This window comes from Papio anubis, chromosome 7 (genome assembly GCF_008728515.1).
Source record: "Papio anubis isolate 15944 chromosome 7, Panubis1.0, whole genome shotgun sequence".
Lineage (NCBI taxonomy): Eukaryota > Metazoa > Chordata > Mammalia > Primates > Cercopithecidae > Papio > Papio anubis.
The window spans coordinates 113223486-113234541 of NC_044982.1; positions in this window are offsets into that span (position 1 = coordinate 113223486).

Below are 11056 nucleotides of genomic sequence, written 5' to 3' on the forward strand. Positions count from 1 at the left end.
AAGGTGTGCCTGGAAAGGATGCACACCGCTTCCAAGTCTTCTCTTTAAAAGGCTGGGACATACACTCTCCTACACCCCCAACCACTTCCTGCTTCCTTTTGGTGAATAGCTGAGACCAGAGAGCCAACCTGGACTCAGTGATGGAAACCACATGTTGGTGAAGCAGTCACCTTTCCAGGTCTTGAATGTATTTCCTGACTGTTATGTAAGAGAGAAATTAACTCCTTTCTAATTTAAACACTACATTTTGGCGTCTCTTTGTTATATCAGTTTAGCTTGTGCTCTAACCAACCCACTCCCTTTCTCTCAGTACTGTTTTTATTTTTCCTGTTTAGCCTATTTTATTACTCTTATTGGATTATGTCTTTTAGCAGGACTTCTTGTGCCCTTCCTGGAAAGAGATAAGCAAGTGAAAAAAAAAAAAACCTAAAGAACAGTTAAACCCCTGTTATTGATATTTGCCATATTTGTGGCTGTCAATCAGGCTTTAAATCATCTCTTTATTTTGGGGAATGTTCTGACAAAGTTAAACAAAGCCACTCATTAAAGTGGTAAAAACAAGTTTGACTGAGTAACTACTGACAGAAGGGGAAAGAGTAGAGCTCCATTCCAGTTTGTGCAGAGGTGCATGTGTACTTTAAAGAAAGAATGAGAGCGTAAGAGGGGGATGTGAACAAGGACTAAAGTGAGAAATGACAAAGGGTTGGTCAGTGTGAATGAGAGTAGGCCAGCTGTGCCCGCTAGCTGCCAATTATCAAAGTTAGGATTCTAACCTCCCACAGAGACTGGGAGACAGAGGTCCAGTCCTTCTTGCTTATTACATTTCAAAGGAATGGCTTTTGGGTCCTTCAGAGAAACACTCCTGAGTTGTAGGAGATATAATACATCTATGCCTCAAAGAGAAAGAGAAAGCATTCACAATTGTAGGCCATTTTTAGTAAATGCTCTACTAAGAAAGGTAGGGGCCTATCTCAGGTGTTGGCTAGAGCAAATAGTAAAGTTTTTTTGACAGCTCTGAGCTTTTCCAGATAAAAATCCAAAATGGGGCTAGATTGTCCCAGGGACACCAGCTTAGACTGCCAGAAGCCATGTTAAAGTTTGATCAAGTCCTTGGTGCAGGGGTTTGAATGGAGTGCTTGTGCCAAGAGTTTTTTGCAGTTCTCAGTTCCCATATGAGGAGTCCCACCTCCTCAGTGCAGGAGTCAGAACTCACATCTCCACACTCCCTTGTAGCTAGGATGCAGGCATTTGGCCAGGTTTTTTCTATATTCCTGGAAAAGGACACCAGGCTCAGGGAAAATGATCTTTAGGAAGGCCTGGTGGTGAAGATATAGGTATGTGGGGGCAGCAAGGCTGTTTCTGCTGAGGAGGCATATAACATTTGTGCAAATACTGCAAAGGGAGTTGCTCGAGCTCCTGGAATCAACTGCCACCAACAAAATGAAGGCTTGCTGCTAGGGTGATGCTGATGGGAACAGGGGCAAAAACAGGAAAAGAAAAAATCCTTCTCCTTTCTCCAGCCTTTCAGTCTCCTTCAAGCACCCCTTACTTCCCTGTAAGCAAAAAAGAAATGCCAACCCAAGCCAAGAATAGAAGGCTGGGTTAAAAACTGAGAAACAATAGCATAATAACCAGCACAGATCTGAAAAGACGTCATATGCTTTTAGGTGTACATTATTTTGCTCCCTGAAATAAATATGCTTATTTTCTTGATTTATCTCTTTTCTTCTGGGCCTAGCCTCTCTCCCTAAATGGATTCCTCCATTCCCATGGCTTTGATTAACATCTGTGTGACCTGACTCCTAAATTTTTTTTTTTTTTTTTTTTGAGATGGAGTTTCACTCTTTTGCTCAGGCTGGACTGAAGTGGCACGATCTTGGCTCACTGCAACCTCCACCTCCCCAGGTTCAAGTGATTCTCCTGCCTCAGCCTCCCGAGTAGCTGGGACTACAGGCACCCGCCACCACACTTGGCTAATTTTTGTATTTTTAGTAGAGACAGGGTTTTGCCATGTTGGCCAGTCTGGTCTCAAACTCCTGACCTCGGGTGATCCACCCACCTTGGCCTCCCAAAGTGTTGGTATTACAGGTGTGAGCCACCGTGCCTGGCCGACCTGACTCCTACATTTCTACTTATAAAGCAGATCTCCTTTCTGCACTGTAAGTCTTGCACATCCAACTGCCTTCTCTGATCTTCTCCCCTTTGTCTTCCAGGTCCCTCAATCTTAACATGTCCAATTCTTGGTCTCTTTTTGAGCCCGCTCCTCCTGGAGCATTCCCTAGCTCCAGGAATGCACTCCCATTTCCCTCGTCTCATGCCAACACTGACAGTTACTCTTGGTCCCTCTTCTCTTGCCCATTTCTCACATGCACTGAGTACCAAGTTCCTTCTAAATGCTTGTGGATGTCTTCATTTCTCCCCATCTCCACTAGCCCTGCTCTGGTCCAAGCCACCATCCTCTCTTACCTGAGATGTCGGAGGAGCCTCCTAAGTCACTGCCTGCATTCCCTTTTGCTCCCCACTAGTGCAATCTTCTCAGTGATCTTTTAAAAATCTGGTCGGCCAGGCGCAGTGGCTCATGCCTGTAATCCTAGCACTTTGGGAGGCCAAGGCAAGTGGATCACCTGAGGTCAGGAGTTCGAGACCAGTCTGGTCAATATGGCAAAACCCCATCCCTACTAAAAATACGAAATTAGCCAGGCGTGGCGCCGCATGCATGTAATCCCAGCTACTTGGGAGGCTGAGGTGGGAGAATCACTTGAACCTGGGAGGCAGAGGTTGCAGTAAGCCGAAATCGCGCCATTGCACTGCAGCCTGGGCAACAAGAGCAAAATTCAATCTTAAAAAAAAAGAAAGAAAGAAAGAAAAATCTGGTCATAACACTTCCATATTAAAAAACCCTCCAGTGGTTTCCCTCCACTCTCAGGATAAAGTCCAGAATCCTGACCACAGCTTGCCAGGCTCTGAATGGTCTGATTCTGCTTCCCAACCCATCGCTTCCCCCTAGACCATTTATACACTAGGCCACAGGTTTGTTTTCAGTTATTTCAAAGCTTTGTCTCTTTCCTGCCTTTGTATTAGGCTGGTGTAAAAGTAATGGCAGTTTTTGCCATAATAGTTCCCTCTGCCTCAATTTCACTTTCCATCTCCCAGACCCTTCACCTCACTATCTTCTACTCATCCTTCAAGTCTCAGCTTAAATGTCATTTCCTCCGAGAAGCCTTCCTGGATCTCACCACCACCACTGCCACTTGGGCTAGGTAAGGCATGTTTTTATAAGCTCTAATAGCACCCTCTAATTCTTCTTGGCATTCATCACATTTGTAATCGTTTATTTGTACAATTTGTTTAACGTGTCTTCTCATTACCCTTAAGCCCCATGAGGACAATGTTGCTCTTTTTCACTGCTACTGATCTAGCTAGCACACCTCACAGTGCCAGGCATATAACAGTGCCCAACAAATATTTGGTGAATGAACGAATGAGTAGAAAATATAATTACTTTGAGAGGCCGCATAGCATGGTAGAAGACACATTGGAGTAGCAGCCACAGACCTGGGCTCTAACCCTGATTTCATCATTTCCTGGGTAATCTTCAGCCATAATACATTTAATTATGCTCCAGTGTCCTAGTCTTTAAAACAAAGGGGTAATGGTCTCTGAGATTTCTTCAGTTTCCAAAATGCAGTGAGCGTTACTTTTAGTGATGACCCAGTGACCACATGAAAAGATGTCTCTATGTTGACTCCAGTTCTGGAAGGGAGAGTAATACCTTTCCCCAGGCTCTCTGATTCGCCTTTCCCACATCCTCCCCATCTTACCACTTTTGGTTTGATTACAAAGTAGATCCCTGTCATTACTATCAAACCTGCAGTTGACCGATGTGTTTGGGAGATTAAGAAATGAAAAAAGTTGGCCAGGCACTGTGGCTCATGCCTGTAATTCCAGCACTTTGGGAGGCTGAGGTAGGTGGATCACTTGAGGTCAGGAGTTCGAGACCAGCCTGACCAACATGGTGAAACCCCGTCTGTACTAAAAACACAAAATTAGCTAAGCATGGTGGCGAATGCCTGAAATCCCAGTTACTTGGGAGGCTGAGGCAGGGGAATTGCTTGAACCAGGGAGGCAGAGATCGCAGTGAGCCAAGATCGCACCATTGCACTCCAGCCTGGGGAACAGAAGTAAAACTCCATCTAAAATAAAAATAAATGAAAACAAGAAATGAGAGAAGTTAAGGTGTGTCAAGCTTCTAGAAAAGAGGTAGCTTCCCCTCTCAGGCCTGAGAATTATAGGGTCAATTTAATGCAAGTCTCTGGAACGTTTCCCATCCTCATAAGCTCTTGTGATGCTTCTGTTGGGGAAAAGCCTGTTCAGATGGGAGCAGAGAATGGTGCTGAGGGCAGAAGCTGTCACGAATCTTCAGTTCACTCACTCTCCATGGGCTCTGGGATGGGTCGGGGCTCGCTTACATGTGGGTGTGTCAGACATTCTGGGAATCCATGTCAAACAAAATCACTTCTCTACAACAAGAAGCTCTGAATCACGAGTCACTGACAAGTTGTTTAGTTTCCCCACCCTACTCCCTTGAACTCTCCCATCCCCACTCCCCAACTCATCCCAGGGATCAGTGCACCCTCTATGCAAGTGATGCCAGCTCTAGCCAGAAAGAGCTAGGTCTTAATACCTGCCACCCCTGGCACACTCTCCTGGGCTACTCTTAGTCACAGACCACAGAGTTCAGGGTCTTAAAGGTCTTCTTCAAGGCAGCACAATTATATCTAGAAGAACTGCAAAAAGCATTTGCCCCCAGAAATCCTGTGGCCCCATTGGATAACAATACTACCTATTCGAATGATGCCAGCAAGGACTCTCTTCTCACATTCCGGAAGCTAAGGAGGAAAAGTGTCAAAAAGATCACCCTGCAGACAAAAATATCACATTCCCACAAAATCTGAGCTGTAATGAGCTTATTCATAGAGTTATACTTAATTGGTCACCTTTCTAAGGTTGAATGACTTGCCAGTTTGCTCAGCGTAGGGCAGACTAGCTGCGTAAGATTGTGTGTGTTATTCAAGCAGAGAGTACCCGGTTTCGGGGGCTGAGAGCCAGCCCACACTGTATTTTCCAAGCCATGTGTTTTGGGGGCTGTGTCCTTCCACAGCCCAGGCCTTTTTCTAATCTGCATAAAGGTGTTACGTGAGCTATTGGTTGCTCTGGCCTAGGACTCCAAATCCGGAGGGGATAATGAGCATGTAAGGAAGAAGCACGGGTTCATATAATGCCTTGGGTCCTCTCCTCATCTTCACCTCCTGAAAAATGTTATCTTATTTCTCCAAAATAATGTCAGGTCATTTATTCAGTAAACATGGATTATTCATCTTGTCTGTGCCAGAGAGGATACTATGTTAGGAGGCTATATCAGAAAACATTTCCCAAGATAAATTCAGAAGGCAGATTAGGATAAATCATGGAGGAGATTTATGAACAAAATAACAATTTATAAAGGCGAAGCCGTTGGGGGAATAGTGCAGTAAGTGAGAGCTAGTAGCAACCAAGCTCTTATCATCCCTAGGCTTGAAGACTTGAGGGGAAGGAGTGATTACTGAAAGCTGGAATAAGAGAATGAGGGACAGCAATGTTACTCAGAGTGTGATTTGCACACCTGTGCAGGTCTTGCAGGTCTCTTCACACTGTTGTCAGTCTATGATAAGATATGTATGGCAATTGAAAGATGTTTAGAAATTTTCATAACAGTTCAACATTGCCATAACATCAAAGTGTGTGATTAGTGTCAGAAAATGTAGTTTGAAGTTTAGGTTTTGTGTAGGAATGTGTCCAGGTAAAGCAGCTTAAATGACAGGGAAACATTCTGGGACACTTATTCAGATTGAGAAGCTTGCACCAGGGCTGGATGCAGTGGCTCACGCCTGTAATCCCAACACTTTGGGAGGCTGGGAGGCTGAGGCAGGCAAATCGCTTGAGCCCAGGAGTTCGAAGACCAGCCTGGGCAACATGGCGAGACCCTGTTGCTACAAAATGAGCCAGGCATGGTGGCTTGTAGCTGTGGTCCCAGCTAGTAAGGAGGCTGAGGTGAGAGGATCACCTGAGCCCAGGAGGTCGAGGCTGCAGTGGACAACACAGTGAGATCCTGTCTCAAAAAAAAAAAAAAAAAAAAACCTTGCACCAGAATGCAGGTAAATACACTGCTTTCCTTCTTGAAAAGTTGGGTTCCCTGTCCCACCTCCCATAACAACAAATGAATGAATGAATGAATGTCAGCTAAACTTTTGGTGTGCTAGGTGACATAGTAAAAAGTGTTAATTCTATAAAGACTTGCTAATGTGTTCAGTTTGAGATTGTTTTCTTTACTCTGTAATAATATGGAATGCTGATCATAAACAATTGTAATTATATGCTGACATATGATGGTTACTTAAGGGAAAAGTTCTGTGAAAAAGATTTGAAGGATAGAGTGAATCTGTGCTTCTGCAGGATAGAAGACCAGTGTGGTCACACTTTTTTAGGCTGTAAATTAGACAGCCAGATCTGTTTTCTTGTTTGAGATCTTGAGTATTTTAATGATGTCAATACTTTCATGCAAGGAAGAAATACAAGCTTAGAAGAACAGAATTTTTACAAATTGGGGTAGTACATTTCATTTCTTAACAGTTATCAGCAAAGTTGGTGATAATTCTGATATTGCACATCTGTTAAAAGTTAACACCAAACATCTTACAAATCTGATAGAACATTTTCAATTTATTTTTCATCAAAAGGAGATTCACAAATAGGAAATGAATGGATCCAGAAGTATCACTTGATAGAATAAATTGATCATGCTGTCTTCTAATAAATGATCGTAGATAAATTTTGAAAACATAGCATCATTTGCCTGTTTTTGTTTGTTTGTTTGTTTGTTTGTTTGTTTTTTGAGATGGAGTCTTGCTCTGTCGCCCAGGTTGGAGTGCAATGGTACAATCTTGGCTCACTGCAACCTCCACCTCCCAGCTTCAAGTGATTCTCCTGCCTCAGCCTCCCGAGTAGCTGGGATTACAGGCACCCACCATCATGCCCAGCTATTTTGCATTTTTTAGTAGAGACGGGGTTTCACCATGTTGGTCAGGCTGGTCTTGAACTCACGACCTCAGGTGATCCACCCACCTTGGCCTCCCAAAGGGCAGGGATTATAGGCATGAGCCACTGCGCCCGGCCCACCTCACTTTTATAGAGATACAAAAATAAAAACATACTTTTTAAAACTGATTTTTCTACTATAAGTGTGATTATTTTTCAATGTTGAAACCATTCGTATATACATCTTACTATGTGGGTATCAATGTTGTCAATCCAACCTAGATTAGGTAAATTAAAAAGCAATTTGTCACATCGAAAACTTAAAATATTGATATATGTATTGTTCTTTGAGAGTATTGTGGGCATTTAATGTAGGCAATTACTATATTGTCATCATTTTTTACTTAGATATGATTATAAACCTGTAAGAACTTAGCCATGTAGCAACAATTCTCTATGTTAATCACCTATATGCAGACTTTCAATGAGCAACATATGTAGGTTTTTGTAATTCTTTTTTTCCTGATTTTCTATTTTTGATATGACTTTATGACTTGAAATGTAGGAATAGAAATCTATCTTATATCTTGCAAGTTATTGCTTTTTAATTTTTCTAATAATTAATATTTTAATAATTCATGTTTCACTGTATTTTGTAAAAGCACTATGGTGCACTTCGTTGGAGATAATATAAAACAAACCAGCTCTTCACCCCAGATAGTCTGAGGAATGCTCCTGTGAACTTCCATGAGGGATGCTGCTAGCCTACAGCCATCCCCTAGGGAGGGAGCCTCAGGAACAAATGCCCTGACTGCCCTCCCCTCCCTCCAGTCTCCCACTGGGGCTTTCTCTCATTGGCCTAAACCAATCAGAAGCCAGAGGGCCTAGGAACCCTATAGAAGCAGTCCTTACAAGTCAACCTCCAGGACAGAGGGCAGGATGGAGGACAGGAGAAGGTATATCTGGGAGGGCACAAGGATCAAAATAAAAGCCACAGTTTGTGTCCCAAGATGCCAGTTATTTTGTGGAGTCATAGGCAGATAGACAATTAGAGGCAGTGTAATCAGTGACAGGACAGAAAGAAAACTGGGGTGCTATAGGAATATGTATCTAACCCAGGGCACATCTAATGCAGCCTGGGTGTTCAGGGTCAGGGGTGGAAGGGGATAAAATGGCTTCCTTGGGAATGTGACGTCTGAACTGAGGAATGTGGGAAGAACAATAGGCCAGGAGACAGGCCGGTGGAGAGTGGGGATAAAGGTGACAGTCCAGGCAGGCACAGAAGCCAAATGACAACACAGAATGCAAGCAGGTAAGGCAGGACAGCTGGGCTTGCTCAGATCATGAGACATCTTATCCTCAGGCCAAGAGCTTGACTTTATCCTGCAATAAATCAGGTAGAAATTTCATGCTAATGAAGGAATGACTGAGAAGGTTTTGAGTAAAAAGGTTTTGATTAAAAAAGCCAGAGGAAAAACAGCAAGAAGCAACAAAGTTTAGATTCAGGAAGGAGCAGAGATAATTGTAGTGATAGCTAAGCCTTAGAAAGGGCTTACTCAATGCGCTGCCATACACTGTCCTAAGCTCTTAACATGTGTTAATTCATTTAATACTTCCAGTGATGCCCCCAAATAGATACTGTTATCATTCCCACTTTATTTTTTATTTTTATTTATTTATTTATTTATTTTTGAGACGGAGTCTCGCTCTGTCGCCCAGGCTGGAGTGCAGTGGCCAATCTCAGCTCACTGCAAGCTCCGCCTCCCGGGTTCACGCCATTCTCCTGCCTCAGCCTCCGGAGTAGCTGGGACTACAGGCGCCCCCCACCTCGCCCGGCTAGTTTTTTGTATTTTTTAGTAGAGACGGGGTTTCAGTGTGTTAGCCAGGATGGTCTTGATCTTGTGACCTCGTGATCCGCCCGTCTCGGCCTCCCAAAGTGCTGGGATTACAGGCTTGAGCCACCGCGCCCGGCCTCATTCCCACTTTATAAATGGAGAAACTGAGGCACAGAGAGGTTGGGGAATAGCCCCAGTTCACACCGCCAGCAGTAAAAAGAGCCAGGATTTGAATCTAGGCAGTCTAGCTCCAGCATCTGTGCTCTTAACCCCATTCTGGGGCAGAAGAGCAAGCCGGAGTACATCTGATTCCTCACTGTTTCCTCTATGGAGAGTCCAGTGGGCATGGAAACCATGGCAACTCCCCTCTTCCAAATCAGCTATTCCTCAATGCCTTATTTGTATTAAGACGCCCAAACCTGTCATCTGTGCTGAATGTATTTTCCTCATTTCCATTTTGCGTCTTGGCCTATGCTATACTGGCAAGGACGCAAGAGACAGGAGACCTAGACCCTAGTCCCAGCCTGATTCTCTGGCCCTGCTCAAGTCACTAACCCAATGGGACACCTGCCTGAAGCAAGCTTACTTCTCCCAGTGGCTCCCCTTTTGTCTTTTTGTACCACTTGATACAAGTTTGCTGTCTTTGCATTTTCTCTGCTTCTGGGTATTTCGGCCATTGTTAACTGCATTATTTCATTCTTGGTCTCTGAATCCGGGTGTTTGATTTTCCAACTGATCCCTGTTCCTTATGAGGTGCCTTGTCAGCTATTAATCCAGGATAGTTACTGAGTTCTTGTAGGTGGCATAGCCACCAACTTGGGGTGTGTGTGTGTGTGTCTGTCTGTCTGTCTGTCTCCCAAGGGAACAGAGCACTACTGAGTTCAGGCTGATTATTAGCTTGTGGACTGTCAGCAAAATACATTCACAAGAAGGCTATGTGCTGATTTGTCTTTTGCAGTGACGTCATCTTGCTCATGTTTTATGTTTTTCAGAGTTCATTAGTTTCTATTTGTTCTCAGTTAATATCCAGCTCAATAGATTGTGTAAGTAGAATACCCCCAAACTGAAAATCACCCACTTAAAATATAGTGAAAAATATGTCACCTATTTAAACTATAGTTGAAAATATGTACCCATTAGTTCTGTGTAGCAAACACTGGATAATGGGTAAGGGCACAGGATCCCAGGGATAGACTGCCTGGGTTCCAATTCTGACTTAGCCACTTGCTGGCTGTGAAATACTTGACAGCTTTAGGCCTCAGTTCGTTCGTTCTTTCTTTCTTTCTTTCTTTCTTCCCAAAGGTGATAGTAAGCCTCAGTTTCTTGATCTGAAAAATATAAATTATTCAATGAGAGTCTATGTGAAAATTTTAAAGCACACTGCCTGGCTCAGGAAAGTCCTCAGCTTTAGCCATTATTAGCTATGATTACTACTGTGCTGGCTACATGTGTGTTAATGAGGCAGGAAAATGCTCAAGGATAACAACCAAGTATCCAAATTATCTCATCAGAATGAGAGAGATGCATGTGTGTGCATGCTCATGTTTCAGCTCAGAGCCCCTTGTCTAGAAGACTCTTGAACTCAGAGGACCAGGCAGTATCACTTTACTTTGCAGTGGAGCCATCACTTTTGTTGATCAATTAAATTGACGTAATGCTCTTCTTTTTTTTTTTTTTTCCCACCAACCATGTGCCTAGAGCTATCTGTGTCAAGAAGAGCATGCTTCAATTAGCTGGAGTGAGCAATTCAACTTGTGGAGGAATGAGAATTGACATTGTTGAGACAAGAAACATGAAACCCCAGGGTAAGGCAGGAATCACTGAAAGTCAGGCAAAGGAGCTCGTGTCCAGTAATGAGTTAGGCTTTGCTGGCCTCTGGCCCTACAGATGGCTCTTTGGAGAGGAAAAAATTAAGCTAGGCTAAGGCCACAGATCCTAAAGGACTGCTGGCAGCTGGAGGCTGTCTATGGAAGACAGGCAGAGGGTGGCACCTAGTTGGAAGAGGGGGCTGGGGGGCATGGCTTGAGCTTGTGTTTAGAGATGGAGTCCCCTGATTCCTGAGACTGGGGAAGGAGATCATACCCGGATCAGAGGACCTCAAATCAGAACTTTTCCCACCCACATCCCCTTCTCTTCAGGGCATCTTT